Source organism: Ornithodoros turicata, chromosome 4 (genome assembly GCF_037126465.1).
Source record: "Ornithodoros turicata isolate Travis chromosome 4, ASM3712646v1, whole genome shotgun sequence".
Taxonomy (NCBI): domain Eukaryota; kingdom Metazoa; phylum Arthropoda; class Arachnida; order Ixodida; family Argasidae; genus Ornithodoros; species Ornithodoros turicata.
Genome location: NC_088204.1, coordinates 74,402,598 through 74,422,810, shown reverse-complemented (window position 1 = coordinate 74,422,810; position 20,213 = coordinate 74,402,598). Strand labels below are relative to the sequence as shown.

The 20,213-nt window shown below is 44.5% G+C and overlaps 1 protein-coding gene and 1 long non-coding RNA gene across 3 annotated transcripts in view; both read right to left on the bottom strand.

Annotated features, from left to right (window-relative positions):
- LOC135391871 (voltage-dependent T-type calcium channel subunit alpha-1G-like) overlaps positions 1-20,213 on the bottom strand; it is a 292,030-nt gene that overhangs the window by 206,737 nt on the left and 65,080 nt on the right. The gene's annotated exons all lie outside the window — the stretch shown is intronic.
- Positions 1-20,213, bottom strand: part of LOC135393486 (uncharacterized) — a 189,416-nt gene that overhangs the window by 144,594 nt on the left and 24,609 nt on the right. The window lies entirely within an intron of this gene.

Below are 20,213 nucleotides of genomic sequence, written 5' to 3'. Positions count from 1 at the left end.
TCACACAGTAACTAAATTATAAGAGGTGGTCCTAAGCTTAGCCTTCAGACTTACAAATCTGAAGTTCAATTGTTACAAAACATATGCAGGAAACTGAATTACATGATGGCAGAGTTAACATAATTGTGTTGTTCAAGTTGTCCGTGAACCGGCCTTGGTGGCTAAGTCTGTAGTGTGTTCGCCTTCTGATCCCGAGATCGCCGGTTCGAACCCGGCCAAAAACACCAGCAACTAAGTGCCAGTATACAAGTTGCTTAGACATGCCATCTTCCGCAAGGGACATTAAATACGGTGTGCTGTGTGGTGAGCTTTCATTGCACATTTGAGGACACTCAGGTGGGCAAGTGGTCCACAGACCGACTGCTGTGGCGCCGCTCATGATCTCAGTTGTCTCGCAATGTAGACCCCAATTATTCTTAAGTCTTCCATGCTGGTACCTGTCCACAAGAGTCCACCACAAGAAGTCTAAAAAATGTAGCCAAATGCAGAAAGAGAACTGGAATTAGGAGGGTCATCCAAAAATGCGTTTCCCGATATTTGTTATTCAAAGGAAACACCACTAGGACAAACTGAATGGTGTAGTAGTTGGGTGTGACATCCCGGCACTGCAGACGTTGGTTAATGGAGTGCCGTTCACCTATGTGTCAGGCATTCAAGCATGGATGTAATATTTCCGAGCGTACCACGTCAACGCTGTCTGTACTCGTCTTCGAAGACTCGGGATTTGTTACAGAAATTCATCTGAAAATTTGCCAAAGAGAGATAAAGTACACAAGTGAGCTGCTGCAACGTTGAAGTAGGAAGCATCACCTTAGCATGAGGAGAATGGAGACTCACAAACGTGAGTTTCCTTTTCGTGAGCTTCCCGTATACTTCGTTCTCCTCGTGCTCAAGGTGATGATTCCTACTTCAATGAAAATTTGCCCAATTTGCTGTGCCATCTTCCTCTCAAAGCGCCCCTCGGCAGTCACCAATTCGCAAGTGACCATGAAACACAAATTGACCAGGTGAAATGCAAAGTGAATGCCTCACTTTGTAAACAGGACATAGCATGGCACAGACAACGTATTGAATACTTGGTATCACAGTATCAAAAATGTTCAGCTAAATAAAGTGACCATATTAGGGAGTAACGTTGATCTCTAATCTGTACATAAATTTTTTCAATGTTATGCTATAGATTTAGTATTTTGTTCACAGCAGAGGAACTTTTGTTGGAGGATCCTCATACATGAAGGAAATTCCTTATTATCTTACTTTCCATCACACGTGTGTGAAGCAGCAAGTACAATCTGTTTGCAAATTATCATACTGAGGTAATAAATCTGGAGTCTGTAACAACTTTCAGAAACTATGCATGAATAGACCACATTAACTTTGTCCAATTATATTATGACCAAATGGATCGTATGTAGTCTTTCATGCTATGTGAATTGTATGCCCATATATTGTAACAAAAGATCAGTCAGATGAAGGCAGTCTGACTGAGGTACGTAGATAATTTAAATAACGTCCATACATATGATGATCCGAGTATTTTTTTTTTTGGCTCACTGACATGCATATATATAGCATCCACAACTAGAAGACATTACCAGAATCTAAGTGCTGTGAAGTAATATTTTATTTTACTGAATATATATCTTTTTTCTTAACGAAAGCCCGCATTTGTTCGGGGCAATGTTTCTTGAACTAGCGTTCCTGATGGCGTTACCGTTGCTAGTAAATGTAAATTTTGTACGTCAGTAACTCCCCTGCAGAATACTATGCTACACCAACTTAAAGAAATCAGCAACTAAATTATTGAATCACTTAAACGTCAATAAAAAAGTCGAAGACTCCGACGAATTGTTCAGCGCAGCACTATAAACCATTGCTCCACAAACACAGAAGCACTTTGCACGTACTGTGGCCAGCAGATGGCAGATGTTTGGTTACTGCACATAACATTTTCCCACAAGCTACACAGTTGCAGCAGTAAAATGGAATCTGACGTGACTCAAGGATTTCAGGACCCTTCAAAAAATCTTGAAACTGCCCATGGTATCTCTTTGAAACCGCTGAACAGGCAATACGGTACATATTAGGCACACCTGTAGCTCAGTAGCAAAGGCACTGATAAAATGTTTGCAAAAAGAACAACGATTTTCAACACACACAGCACCAAAATATGACACTCGTCACTCGTCGCTGCAAAGACGATGGATGGATGGCATAATGATGATGACGTTGGTGTCACTTCCGCTGGATTGGCATATGTGTTGTTTAACATTTAACCTCCGCCACCCAATTATAATGAACGGCCACGGAAGTCAAAGAATATTACAAAAAATAAGCATTCAATAAGCACGAGCTAAAGCAATGGCAATGACGTCTGCCCGTCTACCCAATCACCATCCATCATCCATCCATCAACCAGTTCGACCCTGTTCAGTTTCAACCGTTGAAACTTCAAACTTTCCGGACGCGCAACGGGTAGCAGTTGGGTCTTGGCGGCTGCACTCCACTGGTTGCTACACGAAGATGTTTCGAAGTTCTAATCTCCCGCACGTTTTTTCTTGCAATTTTTGAGCATAGCGAGAACGTACGCCGTGCTGTCCAATGATAAAAACTATTGAGCGCAGCAGAGCTCCCAGAGTACACTGTGGTGGACAGCGTTTCTTTGTTCCCTGGCTTTCAAGTTTAAGGGGTGAGTTCACTCTTCATTAAAGTATGTACCTGTTTCTGTGCACCAAATCGCATGTGGTAGAGATACGTGGCATAATATCGGAATATCGTAATATCGTTTCCTTTATCTATTTCGGCTTCGTATCACCGATTGAAGCACATTGGAAGTGTGGGTTGACCTGGCTGCACTTGCATTCAAAGTAGTGATTAACGTTGTATGTTCGGTAGTACAGCGTTTCAGTAAGTGCCTTGGTTCGTCTTGGTGCTAAAACAAATACGGTATCACTAATGAACCTTCCAGATTCACGAGTTTTCGATGACTGTTGAAGTCTTGAGTAAACGAAAGTCGACAGTTACGGTTTGCGCCGGAACATAAATACTGGTTAGTTCATAGTCATGTCAGCCCGAGTTCGGTTGTTGCATTTTTCGCTGGTAGTGAAACCACACACTGAAAATTTTGCGCAAGTACTTTTGTTTGCATATCATGGTTTCATGGCAACTGCATTTTTCTTTTTATAGGTGCTTGGACTATGTTACATCGGTGGATATGAAAATAGTGGTAACCTGCCCTACGAAACATCTATTTGCACATAAGCTAAACAGTTGCCTGTGAGGTAAGGGGAAGCAGTTGTCTCTGACGTGTGACTGTGTTGTCCTCCAATGTTCCTGGTGTTCGATGTGCCCCCTAATCTTACTCTAGAGGGAGACTCTTTAAATTTTTTGTCAATAAAGTATTGCAAATACAGTTGGTAGAAGGCTCTAACTGCTTTCTATTTACATGGTTGTCGTGTGGTTAACGAAATCGAACTTTTTTTTCAGATGCTGTGAAAGTCAGTAGGGAAGTGCGATGGAGAAGAAAGCACTGTCAGAAGGGGGGGGGGATATGTTTAATAGTGAAAAGGAAAACGGAAATGTCAGCACTGTCAGAAGCTTGCTAAAGAACCGCACAGCATGTATGGACAGCAGACAAAATATTCATCAAACGGTACAAAACTAGTATTTCTGTACTTAGTCGTTTTGAAACATCCTTGGTATTGTATGGAGAACAGCGTGACTATGTCATTCCGTCTTACTTCACCCAAACAGCTATCTGGCAGTAGTGCAAGATTTGAGTTCCCCCCCCCCCCCCAAAGGGTTTATTCACTGAAGTCACCTCAGCGCCATACTATAGGTCCCTCAATGTTACGTCTTTGCATTTGTTCGCTGTATTATGCTTTTTAGGTGACTATTAACACCGAAACCATGGAAATTGCTTGGATATTCTACAAATCACAGAGCAACAAGTTTGAAACACCAGATATACGGTGAGTATAATATGGGTAACAGCTTGGCTGAGATCTACAATATGGTGGCCGATGGCAGGAAATCTGCCTGCTAGCGACAGTGGCGGTCTCCTGCGTATGACGTCATGTGAATAAACCTTATAATATTTGAAGTGGTGATACAGCTCTTGCTTTGTATTGTCCTTTATAATATACACAGTGTTTATTTTTATCCTGTGCAGAATTTTTGCACCAAAGTTATGAGAGCAGCACAGATGTTGTTTTAGCGTAATGAAGTGATGGAAGTGCTGCGCCAATCATGGAGCGCTTCGCAGTCGCCTGCTCGACCAGGTAAGGTCGTGCGTCACGAGAAAACTCCTGTCACATTGATGTACTTTCACCAGGTGTCTTTCACAGCGACAGCTGTTACATCCTCGTTTCCTTGAGATCCTGGCAGCGTCCACATCAGTAGTCACGCACAAACAGATTTTCAGCTGTTGCTGCAATTCGTGTTGTGTAGCTGTAACAGTCCCGTGTTTTTTGTACGTGCAGCTTCTTTACTTTATGTGTCTCTCAGATCAGCGTTGATACAGTTTTTGCTCTTATGTGGCCAGAGAAGCATCCCGTGAAAGAGTGTGCATAGCCACTAAACAAACTAGTTACAACTAGCAGGCTACATAATGCTTTCTGACATGTTTTGTTCTATTTTCTAGCCACAGTGAGTCATTCGAGGCAGTGCTGCAGCACCAACAATCACTCACTGGAAGAAAGAAATGAGGTGACCATCAACACCCTGCTGCCAGTTCAACAGTCCTCAGTCAAAACACAAGACGCCTGCTTGGCAGCAAAGTCAATCCAGTTTTAGACTGAGTTTTGTACCATAGACTTCGTGTGTGGTTTACTGTGAATAAATGTTCATGCTGAGGTCCATGTTGCTATCAATTATATCACATTTCTGCATGAATGCATGCCAGGACGGTAGCAGGACTAGTCATGGTCTAAAGTACGTCTAATGGTGGCTGAAGTAAGGTACAGGAAATGTATAACCCCATACCTGTCGCCTGAATGGAGAGATAAAATTTGCCTAGCTGTAGACTTCATGTCTAATACATGGTTAAGTGTCTGACCCTGTTCCAGACATCAGGTCAAAAGAATGTCTAAATCTCGGCTAGGTACATAGACATCGGATGTCTAGGGCTAAATGGCTAGGTAGCGTAACGTTAGACTTGTTATTTGACGTCTAGTGGACGGATACTTGACATTTCGTCTAGTGCCTAGACATTCTATAGACAATCCTTATCTCTTTTTTTTAGACGTCACTTAGATGTCTACTAGCCCACCATGTGCTCTCTGGGAGAATTGCTAAGGGTTGCCGTTATTCTTCAGAACTCTGCTCACTTTTGCGGGTGATACCTAGCGTTGCAGCTGTGGTAGCCTCCTGAACTCAGAAGCTGAAGGAGGGCAGCACCGTTCTTACATATCGTTCGCTTTCACCTTTTCCTCTCTCTCTCTCTCACCGCTACCCTACCCTCTGTCCTTACGGTTTCCGCGACTTCTTTTATTTCTGTCACCAAGCATTAAACTACGCTTAAAAGCGGTTATCACGATATTTCTCCACCCACCTCCGTCGTTTCTTTCCCCTTACCTCACTACCCTTCCCAACATGCTCTCTGAAAAGCAGACACATAAACTTTCCAAAAACGTGCCACATCCAATACTTTGAAGCGCGACCACCAGACCGCGCTGCTGCTTGCAGCGCTGTCGTCAATCACGAGTTCCGCGGCAGAAAATCGCTTTCGTGGATCAATACGTTCCTGGAGACCATCAATAAGCGCGCTTTCTCGTCCGTAAATACAGGAAAGCGTTACGCGCGACATGCCACGGTAACGCGTAAGTAAAGCGTGTCCTTGTTTGTGACACTTTGCATAAGGAACGCAAAAGTGGACGAAAAACACGCAAAGTGTTGGACGTGACAAATTGAGCTTTCTCCATCGCTCGCGGTTGCTTAAGCTGTTCTTTTGTTGAGAAAGCTTGAAGGAGTATCCGAGGAAATATTTCCGAAGATAGAGCGTCCGCTAAGAAAACTTATGGCGGGTAAGGTTGTTTATGAGACAGTTTCAGCTGTGCGTTCTTGGGAACGCAACCGAGTGGCAGCGGTGATAATTCGTGGCATTACGTCGTGAACGACATGAACCGTGGTGGTCCGATTAATGCCGACTTTCTCAGGGTTCTTTAATAACGCGTGCTGAAATCGCAACGGAAGCGGACGTCGACGTGACAAAGCAACTTGTACCTTGCCATTAAATTGCTGGTGTTCTCAGCCGCAACCTTGGCATTAGTGGACATAGAAAGATATACCGGGTGTTTCACTCAGCTCCTCCTGCCGAGTAAGTCGTGACCAGGTGGCGCCACCGAAGAACTTTCTTTTTGGTAAGGATCCTCGGCACATCGGCCATGAACTGAGTAGTGAGCGGTTGAGTTGCATACTCTCACTAATTAAATAAACGTTCTAACTTTTAAATTTTACTTCGCACGATTACGGAACCTCTATTTTACGTATCAAGATCTTCAGCGAAAATTCAAGAAAACAAAACGCGTCGACACTTAGTGATTTTTCCGACTAATTAATCGGTTTCGATTTACATATTTCTTGCGCGGAGCAGCACTTTGTAGCAGCAGAGCAGTGCACAGCAGTGCACTTTGGATCACCTATCCGGCTCAATAACAAGGTGCAATAACACTTTCGTCGGCTATTGCCGTCGATGATACACAACAAAGAAGGGCGCACAGAAGTCGCTGTGCTATAATTATGCTACGGTGGTGCACCACAGTCACAGCGCAGAACTTGCACCCAGCATGAGTGGTGTGAGGAACTCGTTCTGCCTTAAAGCACTCAAGGATTCATCCCACACTAGTATTCGACACTTTCCTGCTGTGGTCTCTCCGTGCGTCTGCATCATGCACCTGCACTGGCGGATACAGGGAGGGGAGCGAAGCCCGGGCGCCCTTCGAGACACATCTGCACGCCCCCCCCCCCCCTTTTCCCATGCCTTTTGCGGCGGATATTTTCCGGACAAAAGCGCGAGCTCCTTTTCGCGCAACGGCGCAAAAATTGCAAACATGTTTCGCAACGGTTATGACATATGCTGCAGACGTTTGCAGACGCTGCTGTTTATGATTTCTATGTCGGACGCACGCTTCATCCCCCTATAACGGTTGCGTTCGTTTATTGGAGTCGAGCAGCTCGAAAGTCAACTCTTGGTGGGCAAAAATGCCGCTGCGCGGCTCTCGTAACGTTATCGCCGAAGCATTGACTCCCGTTCTAAGCTTCGAGGACACAACACCAGACGTCCTGGAGAGTGGACTCGCACCTAGGCTCCTCTCTATGCGCTGCAGTCGATGACGTACGTCACGACTCGGGTCGCGCAGGTTGAATAAATGGGCACAGCCAGAGGGGCGATGTTTGAGCGATGTTTGCAGCGCGTAGTGTAGAGAGACGCGGCTACAATTAATACATAATAGTAACTAGAGCTTCCTGAAAGTCGCTACGTATGAATCATTTTATCCAGAGCAGTATGTGTAATCTAAATGAGCAGTCATAGATAAGGTTAAGGATAACTACAGCGTAGAAGGAATTGGCGCTCAAAGACTCCACTTGGACTCAGTCCGCCTTCTTGGCGATCCTGAGGGCTTAATCGCTTCATCGTCGTTACAGTCGTTATGAGCTAACGAGCAGCGGGAAATTCAAAAAGGCGGGCGGAAAATTCGAAAAGATGGGCACGTGACACACTGCGCGTGACGTATCCCACGCCCTTCACGTATCGCGCGAAGAGCGCCGTGCACGTGTTTTATCAGGTGCCCTTCTCGACGAGTGCCCCGCCTCTCGTTAGCTCCTAACGCGTGCAAGTGATTAAGCCCCCTGATCAGTGACAAAGGTGGCTTGGGGATTTTAAGTTTCCTATACAAGGCCCAATTCATAACTGGTGGCTTATGCAATGCAAGAACCTTGAAGCTAAGTAATCTGGAACACCATTACGCATCGTTCTTTCAAAATGTAACGCCATTACGTTACTCGGTAACTCCTCCACAAAATGTAATACATTAGCATCACTCACTATACTCAGATGTTATTCGTTACGGGCGCTCCCCATCTTTTTCCCTAATCAGTACAATGTTCGACATTGCAAAAATCATATTTCTCTTCCGAGCAACAGCCAAAAACGTTGTATGGAATCCGACAAGGGGAACAACCTCAACTGAATTCATGCGTACAACATGCCGTAATGGGGAAGCATGAAGAGGAATAAGATTAGAGTCGCGCAGCTCGAAAACACAAAGCAAAGCAGCTCCACTAACGAGCTGGTGTATGCTGATGCGCTGCTCGTGCATTATTCAAAAGCGAGCTTTGGGCCACATCAGGTGCAAGAGATGCAGGAGATAACGAAACGAAAATCGCGTCTTTGGCGAATGACATCGTGGCCTTCCACTTGGAGTACCTCGTGCACATACGGCACGCTTCGTCGCATTCGAAATAATACTCGCACGACAACATGCCATATGACGAGATGCGTCGGGTGGAAAATTCGTTATACGCAGAAGCACTCTCAATTATCGAATTAATGCGCGCTACGGCGACTTCCAACTCGACGGAACGAACCGAGCTTTTCAAAATGATTTTCTCTAATGAAAATTCCAGAGAGGCGGTTCCTCTCGAAATGCTAGTCTGAATATTAAGCATGCTGCATTTTTTTTATCTCGTCTTGAGACCGCTGGGCAACGGTGGTTATGAGCGGTATACAGACGTGACCAGATGCGAAAGGTGAGCAGCAAGGAGCGTGGGACCCGGTATGCTTCACTGCGAAGTGAGCCAACATATTCCTGCCAGAAGACACGGGGAAGCTGCTGACGACTCCAGATAGCGCAGCTAGTGGCAGGATTCGTCCCTATCACCTCGAAGTCATCAGCATAACCTTTGAGTTGCCACCAGCGACAGGGTGCTGTGCACACCCAGCCATGTAGTCGGTACCTGGACCTGCGAGCCTTCCGGACTATGGGGCGGTCGCAACACTTTCCTGTCCCAGCGTAGCCTAGCTCTTATAGAGTAGCTTGTAGTGAAGCTTTGAAAACATCGGGCAAACTACGTAAACCTAATTTGTATCTAACACGAACCATTTTTGCACCAAGAGTATTCATTCACAGGTACCTCAGTTTTTGCCACGTTGCGCTTTGGCAGAGGCATGCTTGCGGCATCGACATAATCGAAAACATCGCGCGTGGGACGACTGCACAAGCAGGTTAGATGTTCACCTCTTACATTTTAGGGGACCCAGACGTTGGAAACATGAAGTAGACACGATACTGCAAACCACACGTAAAAAGAGATGCCGGCAGTAAACGCGTACTAGACGAGCCGTTGTGTCATACATTGACATGTATACTTATCCTAACGCGACGGCGCAGTTCATGCGCTTCATCTTGCAATGCGACGATTGAATTCCGAATAAGGCTTTCACTAAGACAATAACCCGAGGCGCTGATCTTATTACCAGTGACGAAATCTCGAAACTTCTCCGAGCCACCGTTTCCGGAGAGAGCTGTCTATTAGGTTTGAAGACCGACCAGAGCCGGGCATTCTGTGAGCGCTCGTGAACGCATATGCAGCCGGCTCGGCAAATACTTGCGTTCATACGGCTTGACTACCTTCGTGACCCTATGTTGACCATTGCAGACCGGGAAAGCACAATGTTGCGGAATTTTGGACTCCAACAGCGATGCTTGGGACAACGGCATTCCTCTCATATATTAACCCACATGCAATGAGGTATGGTACCGCAATTGTTGCGGTGAATCACCTCATCCCATGGTCATTCATGTAGTTGTTGTTGTTGTTGTTGCTGGGGCAACGAGTCGTCAGAACAGCGCATATACGTAGGTAATAATAGCGACTTTTAGTAGATCGGATAATAGTTCCGAAAACTCGATAAGCCAGTCCCAATATTCCTTCCAAGAGGCTGACATCATTTTTCTGATCTTTGATTTGACCTTATGATATCGTTCTCGCCGGAGTGCTTCCGATTCGCTAAACCTGCGTGTCTTACGAATCGAGTGGTGCATTCGATCCCCATTGTTTCTCAAAGGCCTTTGCTTCCCTTTCGAGCAATTAACATAAATATACAACCGAAGATATACTGGCGGTATACCGAGTAGCTATACAGCATGTTCTTTACTGGAGTGGGGGTGGGGGGCGAGACAAATACATGAAACATGGTACCTCTTCTTCAGGTCGCGTTCAGGATGCGTATTCAGCACACTGTCTCCAACCTCCCTCCCTTCTCGATGTGTCAATGCCTGTGGTCCGCTGACAGCACTAGTTGCTCCGCGGCACCATGAACACACACACAAGAATTCACGCGAGGAATAATGGCACATTTTTTTAAACACCTGACGTCTTTTGCTGCATCGTTTCTTCATCGTGCCTTGAAGAAGAAAACATAGTCTCCCCCATTATAACGAATCACAGAAAGAACACCGACGCTCCCATTCCTTGCACGGCAAGTGCCCCCCGACTATGTCTTGCTTACGAGGAAGATAACGTTTTGAAATGCCTTCCGTTTTTCTTTAAAGGTAGGAAAATGGCGCTTATTTACCGGCGCTTTTTATGGCCCGAAATGCAATAACGCTAGACTTCGGTACACAAGCATGTGTTATGCACATAGAGAATCATCGCTGTCATACATTCTTAACGAGGTAAGCAGCGTCCTTCGGGTGTGCGCGCGACGCAAATTTAATTTATGTGTCGTAGAAGAGCTTACGCCTTTCCACGCTTCGCTTCGGTACTGCTCGGACAAAAACGAGACCTACAGGTGAGCTTCTACTCGTTGTATTTTTTACTATTGAGCCGTTCGTAGAACAGTGTGCATCACTTCGTCTATTTTAAAAGGAATGTCCTAAAGTGGTCTCCTTTTTTTGTTCAACGAATATGGCCAAATACTTTTTCACATTTTCCCTTTCGTCGCAGATAATCTTCACCGCTTGAAACGGGCGTGCACCTTCACTTTGACCTTTGAAACTTTACTTTTACATTTCAAAGCGAGATTTGATGAGTATCAGCAATCTGATCGTAATCTCGATGCAGATCATGCATCATGCGGATCGTAATATCCGAGCAAGACTGTACAAAGCTGACGTAAGTAATATTTTGAAACCTTTTATGGAACTGCTGTCCAGACGACTAAAATTTAACTGCAAATAGTGTTGAAATGATTAAATAGAGCAAGGAAGTCGGGCACAGTCTATGTTAATTGCCGTCACAAACACATTGTTCTGACACATTAATACCAATTATTCATACTTGATACTAACAATTAGACATTCATAGTAAAAAAAGAACAAAAATAATAAATATGAACATAATCTTTTAAACTGCCATTATTTTTATATTGCCTTAACGAGACGAGTCTCTCAACAGTGTGCCGGCCCTACATTTTTAAGTTCTGCACGCTGAGCGTTAAGCTTACAAGCAGAAAAGAAGTGATGAAGATAATGTAACCAAACTTAAATCACTTAAAAACTCAAAATAAACCGGATCCAAGGGCTCATTTACCTGCACCGTCAGTGATCCTCTCGCTAAACACTTTAAAACCAAACTACGTTCTCGCACGCATCGATGAAGCGCGCGACATCCCTAACAACAAGAGAGCACCATTTATTTTCCTGCTTTACAATGCGGGACTTTAATGAAGCATCCAATTAAGCTGAACTGGGATTCAAGTGACGCGAGATAAACCCGGATTGGGCGGAGGAATCAGCAGAGAGGAGGAACGCGAGAGGAGCTTGTTAGCCAGACTAATCAAGCCGCGCGGGACGGAATTGTAGGTGGTCGTTGTTCCACATCAACTAAAGTTTACTGGAATGTGCGTTGAATATGTTGTCTCGGTGTGTACGTAGTTGATTTGTACAGGTGAACAGTGAACAATGTTTATTCACATCACTCAATCGTGAGAGAAACAATGCGAGGTGTAGACCTCACGCTAAGAGAGTGCGGTTGGCAGGTCCGTAGGTGAACTCCACGAAGAGGCTATGGTCGTTGCGGGATTGCTCAGGTGAACAGATGGCTAATGGAATTAGGAAAGAATGAATGATAGAGGATCATAGTGCGCGTCTTTGGCGGACTTCACTGGGGAGTCACGTGGTTAATCGTGTTATGTCGTCAGGAAGAAACCATGTAAGGTGACAAGCAGAAAAGTCGGTGGGCGGATTAAATGGCTGGTCAAGCACTAGTCATCGCGTAAGGAATGAATATTTATGTGCTCAGCGAATCGCTTTGCATGATTCACCAAAATTATGTTAATAATGTGATAATATATCCACGTTTGCGTGAAGAGATTTTCAGAAGAGAGAATCAAACTTGAGGGAGCACAGCCTGCGTCTGGACTCTGTGATAGGACAATTCCCAGTTGTAGCGTGAAGAATGGGCACTAGTGTACTCAACGAATCGCATAACCGTAGCGATTTGCACGTTTCATAAAATTATGCTAATTTATGCTAATTTTATGGTAATACATCCACAATCGTGTCGAGAGACACGAAGAAGAAACAAGGAAATATCAGGGAGCGCAGCTTGCGTTAGGACTCGGTGCCAGGACAACTGCCATCCACATAGCGCGAAGAATGAATATTTATGCATTTGCCCAATAATCATAGCACTCTAACTGTTGCCCGCAACTATGTTTTTTTCTTTCTCGCTGCAATATCCATATTTCTTAAGGAATGTCTTGCGCAAACATTGCAAACATCAGGGAAGACTTGTGGCAGCATACACGGTGGTGTGATTTAATGCCAAATCAGCTACCACAATTATCACGAAGAATGGATACTTGATACTTAATGAATACTTCATTAATGGATACTTGTCCGTTCTGCGAAATTCATATCAATAGGCGTCCACGTGTTTCACGAAGTTATGCTACTTCTTTTTTTGTTTCATGAGCATAATCAGTCCCTTGCTATATTTTCTGTGTCGGACGTTGTCTTTGCGCATAGTTATGCCCAGAGGCGGAGTCAGAATTTTTTTCTGGGGAGGGGAGAGGGGACAGTTTTAGACAGCATACTACATGCACTGCCTATAGTCAAACGAAGCACTATGTCACGGTAAAGATTGAGAGGGAAATAAGGACCCCCCCCTCTAGATCCGTATCTGGTTATGACTGAGTCCATTATAATGTCATCTAAGCTGTGATGTCGTCAACGTAAAAGATAGCTTACACGGATGTTTCATACGGCGCGTTCTAAAAAAAAATATTTTCCATATTTTACAAAAACAACAAAAATATCGGCATTTTTATTCCTAGAAAATAAGGGAACGAGAAATACTTCAGAAAAGAAATGTGCACTAGTGCGACACTGAATGCAAGTCTTTCAAAATACTGCGCTACTCATATTTGCTCAAATATTTTGCGTCTTACGAAAATATTGTACCCCGTTTTCGTTTGGTGTGGCCTTCTATTAAAATAGAATACAAGGTATATTATTTATAACCATTACAATAATGAATCCAAATGGTCCTGTTCTATAGGACATCCTTACAAAAACGTTGCACGATTTAGTCGGACCAGTGGTTCACTACGCAGCACCGAACGATCTAGGGAAATATATGTCCTTAGAAGGAAAAAAAAATCAAGAGAAAAAAAAAAAAGTTAATATAAGTCAGCGATTTCAAACACTAAATTTTGTCTCCAACACTGAAAGCAATCCAATCTTTCTTTTGCAGTGACGTTATTAAAAACTGCGTTATCATAACAATAGCCCACCAAAGTAGATAAATAAAAAATAGCGACAATAGCAAAGTCAAAATATTTTGCGAACTGACACACATTACTCAACACGCACACTTTTATTTGAAATGGTATCATTCCCAGGACGGCAAGGGACACATGTCATACTACATATCCAAGTTAACCATAAACTGCCCGCGGACAGCCCACGGGAGTCCGAGCATACATATTGAACGACCTCTATGCCTGGAAACACGATTCTTGACGCAGTCGAATATGTTCAACAACCTTTGCTCGACGAATCTTTCGAAATTGACATTCGTGACGCAAAGCGACACTTTGCGTGCGACTGATCACGGCGCAGGAGAGAAATGCTGATCCTATTGGTCAATATGTAACACGTGAACCGCTTGGCAAATGGCATGCCCTGAATGCAATAACGTCGCTCATCGATTGGTTCCTCCTCAACAGGTTCCGGCATTGCACCCACGCGGAGGCGGAAAACGTTATGAAACCTGTTGCTGGGAGCTGTGTCTTCGCGTTCCTTGCTGAACGCAAGCTGGAACCGAAAATACGAACGAGTGGACAGATACGACCAGCAGGAGCGTGGTGGTATCCGAAAAATTCTTGGCAACATTGGAAATCGAGTATAGAGAGAGGGAGACAGAGCAGATTGTAAAACTTATACGTCATTGTTAAAAGTAGGCTGACGTTATAGCCTATTTACGGATAGGAAGATTCAACAATAAAAGTGGATTATGTTTAGACTATACGAGATCGAAGTATATAGACGGCCACGACTGCAACAGAGATTCTTGCGACAGCTGGCTCTCAATGTTAGTAACAAAAGATCGATAAAATAGGCATGGACAAGTGGAAGAACCGGTGAAGGTAGTCTAGAGATCAAGTCCGGGGAGCGATTTAGGAAGCACCAAAATAGGCAGCTTTAGAATAGGGCAGTCAAGCGCTTTGAGGCCCTGCAGGAATAACGGGTTGTTACTGCGCATATGCCCAGAACCAAAGTACTCTTCAATTGAAGATTTTCTATATACAACCGGGCTTATGGACATTGTATGAAGTTTCTATGGACGGACGTTATATTGACGTTATATAGACGTTATATGACTTGCTGCGTGTGTGCTGTGTGTGCCCGCAGCGATTCCGACATTTTACACTCACTTGGTTGAAACTTCTGAACTACCCCCATGCTGAACTCCATCACTTTAACTCGTTCATCTGTTTGTCTTTTCTGTGTGTAAGGATCCTGGTGTAGCCAGTTCGACTTCGTCGCGGCTCACATCCCCCCTCTTTTTTTCTTTTTTCTCTTTATCACAACACTATCAATTCCGGCCATGAATTTACATGTAGCAGCACATATTAAGATGAACTATAACGTGTTCTCAGCTCTGGCGGAACTGGTAAAATGAATAACGCGTTACCTAAAACTGCTTCTTCGGCGGTTACAAAGTAGCAACAAGGATACAAGGTAACTAGTTCTCGTGCATTTGTGTCTTTCCTCCCCCTTTCTCTTTCGTATTTCTGCTATTTGTTTTGTTGACGTAAAATTCGAAAAGCAGAGATACCACTTAGGCAGTTGCCTCGTCTTTCTTTCGTAATTTAGCGCGGAACTTTTTCATGGGAACACAAGACATCTCATGCTGTCTCCTCACCACAAGGTGTCACTGTCAGCTACATCCTATCCGTCTGCAGGACGATTCATAACGTGGCGGTTCGTTCCAGTGAAACTACTATCTGCATTCAGTCTGCTAACAAAACGCAGCAAAGCGAAACTGACAGCCTTCGCCTACAACGGCCTATTTTGCCGCTTTTCTTTTCGTAGACGTCCAGCTGGGAGTGAAATGGGGAAGACGAGAAAAAGGTCGTTACAGAGAATGCCCATTTTTCATATCCTCGTTTCCCAAAAGATGATCTGCTTGTTTCATCATCATTTAAGAGGCCCTATTGTTAGAACAAACCCGGGTGACAAGGTCCTCCACGTCCAGACACGTTTGTCAGACGAAGAAAGCCCGCAGGAAAAAGATTTGTGAACTTGTTGAGTGGTTCACTGGTGTTCTTTCGCCCCCCCCCCCCCCACTCTGTCTTTCTTTTCCTTCTTCATTTCTTTATTTTTTGTTATTGTATTTCAATCTTACAGTGTCGTGCGATTCATAAGAAACAAGTTTGTGTTTTCTGTACAGTGCTACCTTTATGTGGCATGCATGATCGAAGGATCAATGATTCATGTAATCGTACTTCCGATCGGTACGAAGTAAGCGCTAACAAAAACAAACACACACACACACACACACACACACGTGGGAAGATTAGTTATGAATTCGCTGACAGTCGAACTTGCAGACGCAGAAAAGTGCAAACAAAATAACTCTCGTAACAAACGATTTTTTTTGCCATTTTTCTTCATGCAATATTGTTTCCATTATATTGTTGAATGTACGCTCGCGCATTCGTATTTCATTTCTTCTTTGCGTTTCTGTTTTTTCTTTTTTTTTCATGTAACCTTCCACATCCATGTAACGCCGCTCAACTGGCTACTGCGAGACAGAGATTAAATACCACAGCACTCTTCAACCAGCAACAGGATGACTCCCATGGTAAAGTCGCCTACGCATACAACGAACTGCAACGTCACTGCCGCTAAATGGACTATAAAATGGTGGACTTCGTATAAACTTAACCTCCTTCATTTGTATTTGATCGTAATCAGCCTTATATATCTCCTATCATTTAACTGTTGCTCGTATTCCTTCTTAGGCGCCCGAATTACGTACAAGATTATGATTGCACCACGAAACCACCACTCCAACCGCATCTATCTTTAATGCAACGGCCACAAAGAAGGATAAAAAAAAAAACACGGAACGGGACGGAGGCCCAAACAGTAAATTGCGTTCGTGGTTACCCCTTTTTCCCGCATCTTCTTTTCCCAGGAGCTCGGACCCCGGACTGAATAAATGACACCAGCTTTGCTGCCTCTTTGCCTTCCTTGTAAATAAAGCCGAAGAAAAAGAAGAAGAAGAAAAAAAGGCGGAAATCATTTGCATAATTCAGGCCTTATCTGGCAGCGTTCTCTGCCCGCTAGACGATGTCTATTTGGCGCCGCTGGAATTGGCTACGCGGAACGGCGTCGAACTAGTAAGTTGTGCGATGCCCATATAACGAACTTGGGAATAACGAATTGGGACATCTCGGCTGTCGCGGCAAAGGCAGCTGGTATCGGGTTGTTTGTTATGTCCGGACCGAGAATGAGTGTCGAATAACTTGTTTCGCATTATATTGCTACGCAAACATCAGGGTGTGTTACGCTGCGCTGCCAAAGCCATCTAGACCAAAGAAGAAGACCTACTCGATGCATGCCCTCCCTGTTCGTAATATACGATTTTATGAAGTCTCAGTTCTCCTTGCGCACGCGTTGCATCGTGGGAGATTACTGTCATGAACGAAGGAAGGAAGGAAGAACGGTCACTAACAACACCGAATATCCTCTGGACGTACGAATAATGTCCCAACGGCTTCGTGCGTCCAACGGATATCCCTCAGATACCCATCGAACGTACAAATCCGTTAGGACATTAGTGAGTTTTAGTGGATCGTACGCTATCGCCTTTGCGTACGTAAGGAATAGCGTTGGTGGTTACGCGCACGCGCAAAACATAAAGAGAGCTTCGCGCACTGCGCAGGACCACTACGCTATCCCCTACGTACGCAAGGCGATAGCGTACGATACACTAAAACTCTCTATTATTCGTACATCCAAAAGATATTCGGTGTTGTTGGAGGTCCTTCATGTTTCCTATTCGATGACCTTGACACGTCGTGGACAATGGGCCGGGAGAGGAGGAATCGAGACCGATAACACAAGTTCCCACAGTTCAAAGCAGCGCTAAGCACTTTGGGGTCCTCTGAAGTCGTATATCGTTGATTCAGCCTCTGCGATTGGCGTCACGATCTGATAAGATGCCGCCCACCTTCGTTAGTACGCATGTGTGTGTGTGTGTGTGTGTGTGTGTGTGTGTGAGAGAGAGAGAGTTTGAGAGAACTTGAAAGAAAGTGTAAGACAGAATGTGGCCAGAACGTGGCCAGAACGAAAGTGTGTCCGTCTATTTCTGAACGAGGTCTCGGGATGGTGACGGAAGCGCGATGTGGGCGTTGCGCAATGGTCGGATATCTGATCGGCAACCAGCGAGGTGTAGGTTTCGATTCATGTCGACTGTCATGACGGGACCTGTTGACGATAGTGGCTGACTTGGCGATATTTGCCGTCTTTTGGATCATATCACTCCTTCGCTACGAGGACATATGGAACACCTGTAATATGTCGAGAAGGAAAGGGAACACAGATAAAGCGGCTCCTTCCTTCACATTGGCATACTCAAGACAAAAAAGAAGACAAAACGGGACGTGTTGATCTGTAGATCGAGGATGTGAGATTGTATAACACTCCGTCATATGCGCATATTCGCAGGTGGTTAAAAAATCTCTCTCACTCACACATACACGCATACGTCACGGAGAAACAAAACTCTTGGATTTTTTTCTGTAGTCTGCTATACTGCCCCTTTCGAATCAAGTGTATTCAATTTCGAAACACAAAGTACACTGGTACGAGAACTGTGCGGGCAACGAGTTACTCTTTGTTTTCCCATTACGTGTAGTCTCGGTGGCGTCTCAGAGCTGACACCAGCCCATCAATTACTCTTCAACTCTTTTTACGGGGCATACATTGTATACGGGTCATTACGAAGCCAAGCTGTTTTATACGTCCTGATCGATTCCACTCCTTCCCATGCATCACCAATCTCCTTCGAAAGTAAGTGTGCGATACAGAAGGTAAGGACGGCGTTCCCACACGCCAAATTTAGCTCCATCAAGAGCCTCCCGACGCATTCTCTCAAAAAACAAAGGGTAAGAGACAGGGGTAGTTATAGGGGGAAGATGGGAAAGGGGCTGGGAAATGTTTTTTTTTCCTTTGACCTCAACTTCCTCCTCTCCCCTGCAAAGGACCTTCTCCGCGTTGTTGCTCGAACCGGAGCATTCTTAAAAGCCGGCCGATCAATACTGGGGAATACCAAGATCCTGGTAATCCCGTATCCGCCACAGTGTAAGCCCCGGGAAAAGATATTTGACGTCCTTCGCTTTTTGTGCTGCCTGGTATGTGTGGTTGTTTTGTTTGTTGTTGCTAGGGAGGGTTTTTCTTCTACGCGGAGTATTGGGGAGAAGGTATAGTGTGCCATTGAGAGCAACAGGTAAGGGTGTTAAGCGGGAGTGTACGTGAGAAGTTGACCCGGACATTTGAACGGATCAGCAGGTAAATTGCTTAGACTGGTAGAGCTGGGGTACGGGGCCGCTAGAGAAGTGCACCTGCCGTGGTATCAAAAGAGACTCGATTGCACTCGGACCACTAATATTGCATGATTGCGGGCAACACAGTACGAGCAGAGAATTTTGCACCGTACGCATGCCACCAGTCTTGGGTAAGTTACTCCTAAAAGGTAACTGACTTACAGTTACAGTTTATCTGCAATAATAACTAAGTTACAGTTACAGGTACTGACAGAAAGTAACTTAGTTACATTACAGTTACTTTTTATAGAAATGACCATGAGAGGATGATACCATTGTTAAAAACATGCATTTATTTGCACTTACTGAAGTGCGATAAAAGTTGTCTTGCACTTAACCAGAAGCAGTATAAGTTAATACGCAGTTATCCCACACGGAAAAATACAACATGTGCATGCGACCTGGCGCACCGCGTTGAAAAACAAGAGCAAGGTGGCATGCACGGGTTTCGTAACCTGTAGAGAGACAGACATACACAAGAACAAGGAACTCGCCTCAAGATGCTTTTTCCGGTTTGAAGTTGACGCCCTGTTTGCCGAGTACGTCTTATTCCATAGCTTCTACTTTCCAATTAAATTATTCTCGTCCTTCCATCATAAAAACTCCAAGGTTGCTTCATAGAGCGGCCACGGAAGCTGTATGATACCAGCAACCGGAGCAGGATTAGCCAGTACACTGGTCGGAGCGCAATTGAGCTGACCGGAAAGTACCTCTTTGTGCATAATCATTCCCTTGTTCATATCCATGGGAGGCAGGATCCCGTGCTAGGTAGTGACACTATTACTCACATATGACTCACTCCGACCTTTGAGGGTCACTAACTTCAACTAATTTCTGTTCGCAAAGCTGGAATTCCCTGCTTGGTCAAGAGCCCAATGCACGGGGCACATACCGATTACGGATAAAAGGAAGGAAGACACTGTTAGGGTGAAATAGGGTAAGGTAGGGTAAAGAAAAAAGGAACGACATTTATTCGAGTAACTAGTTACATTTTGCAGTTACATTCACAGAAATAGTAACTAGTGACAGTTAAAAGCTACTTATCTGGAAACGTAACTAGTTACCCCCAAAAGTAACTGGTTACAGTTACAAGTTAAAAGTAACTTAGTTACTACCCAAAACTGCATGCCACACACAAAATAAAAAATAA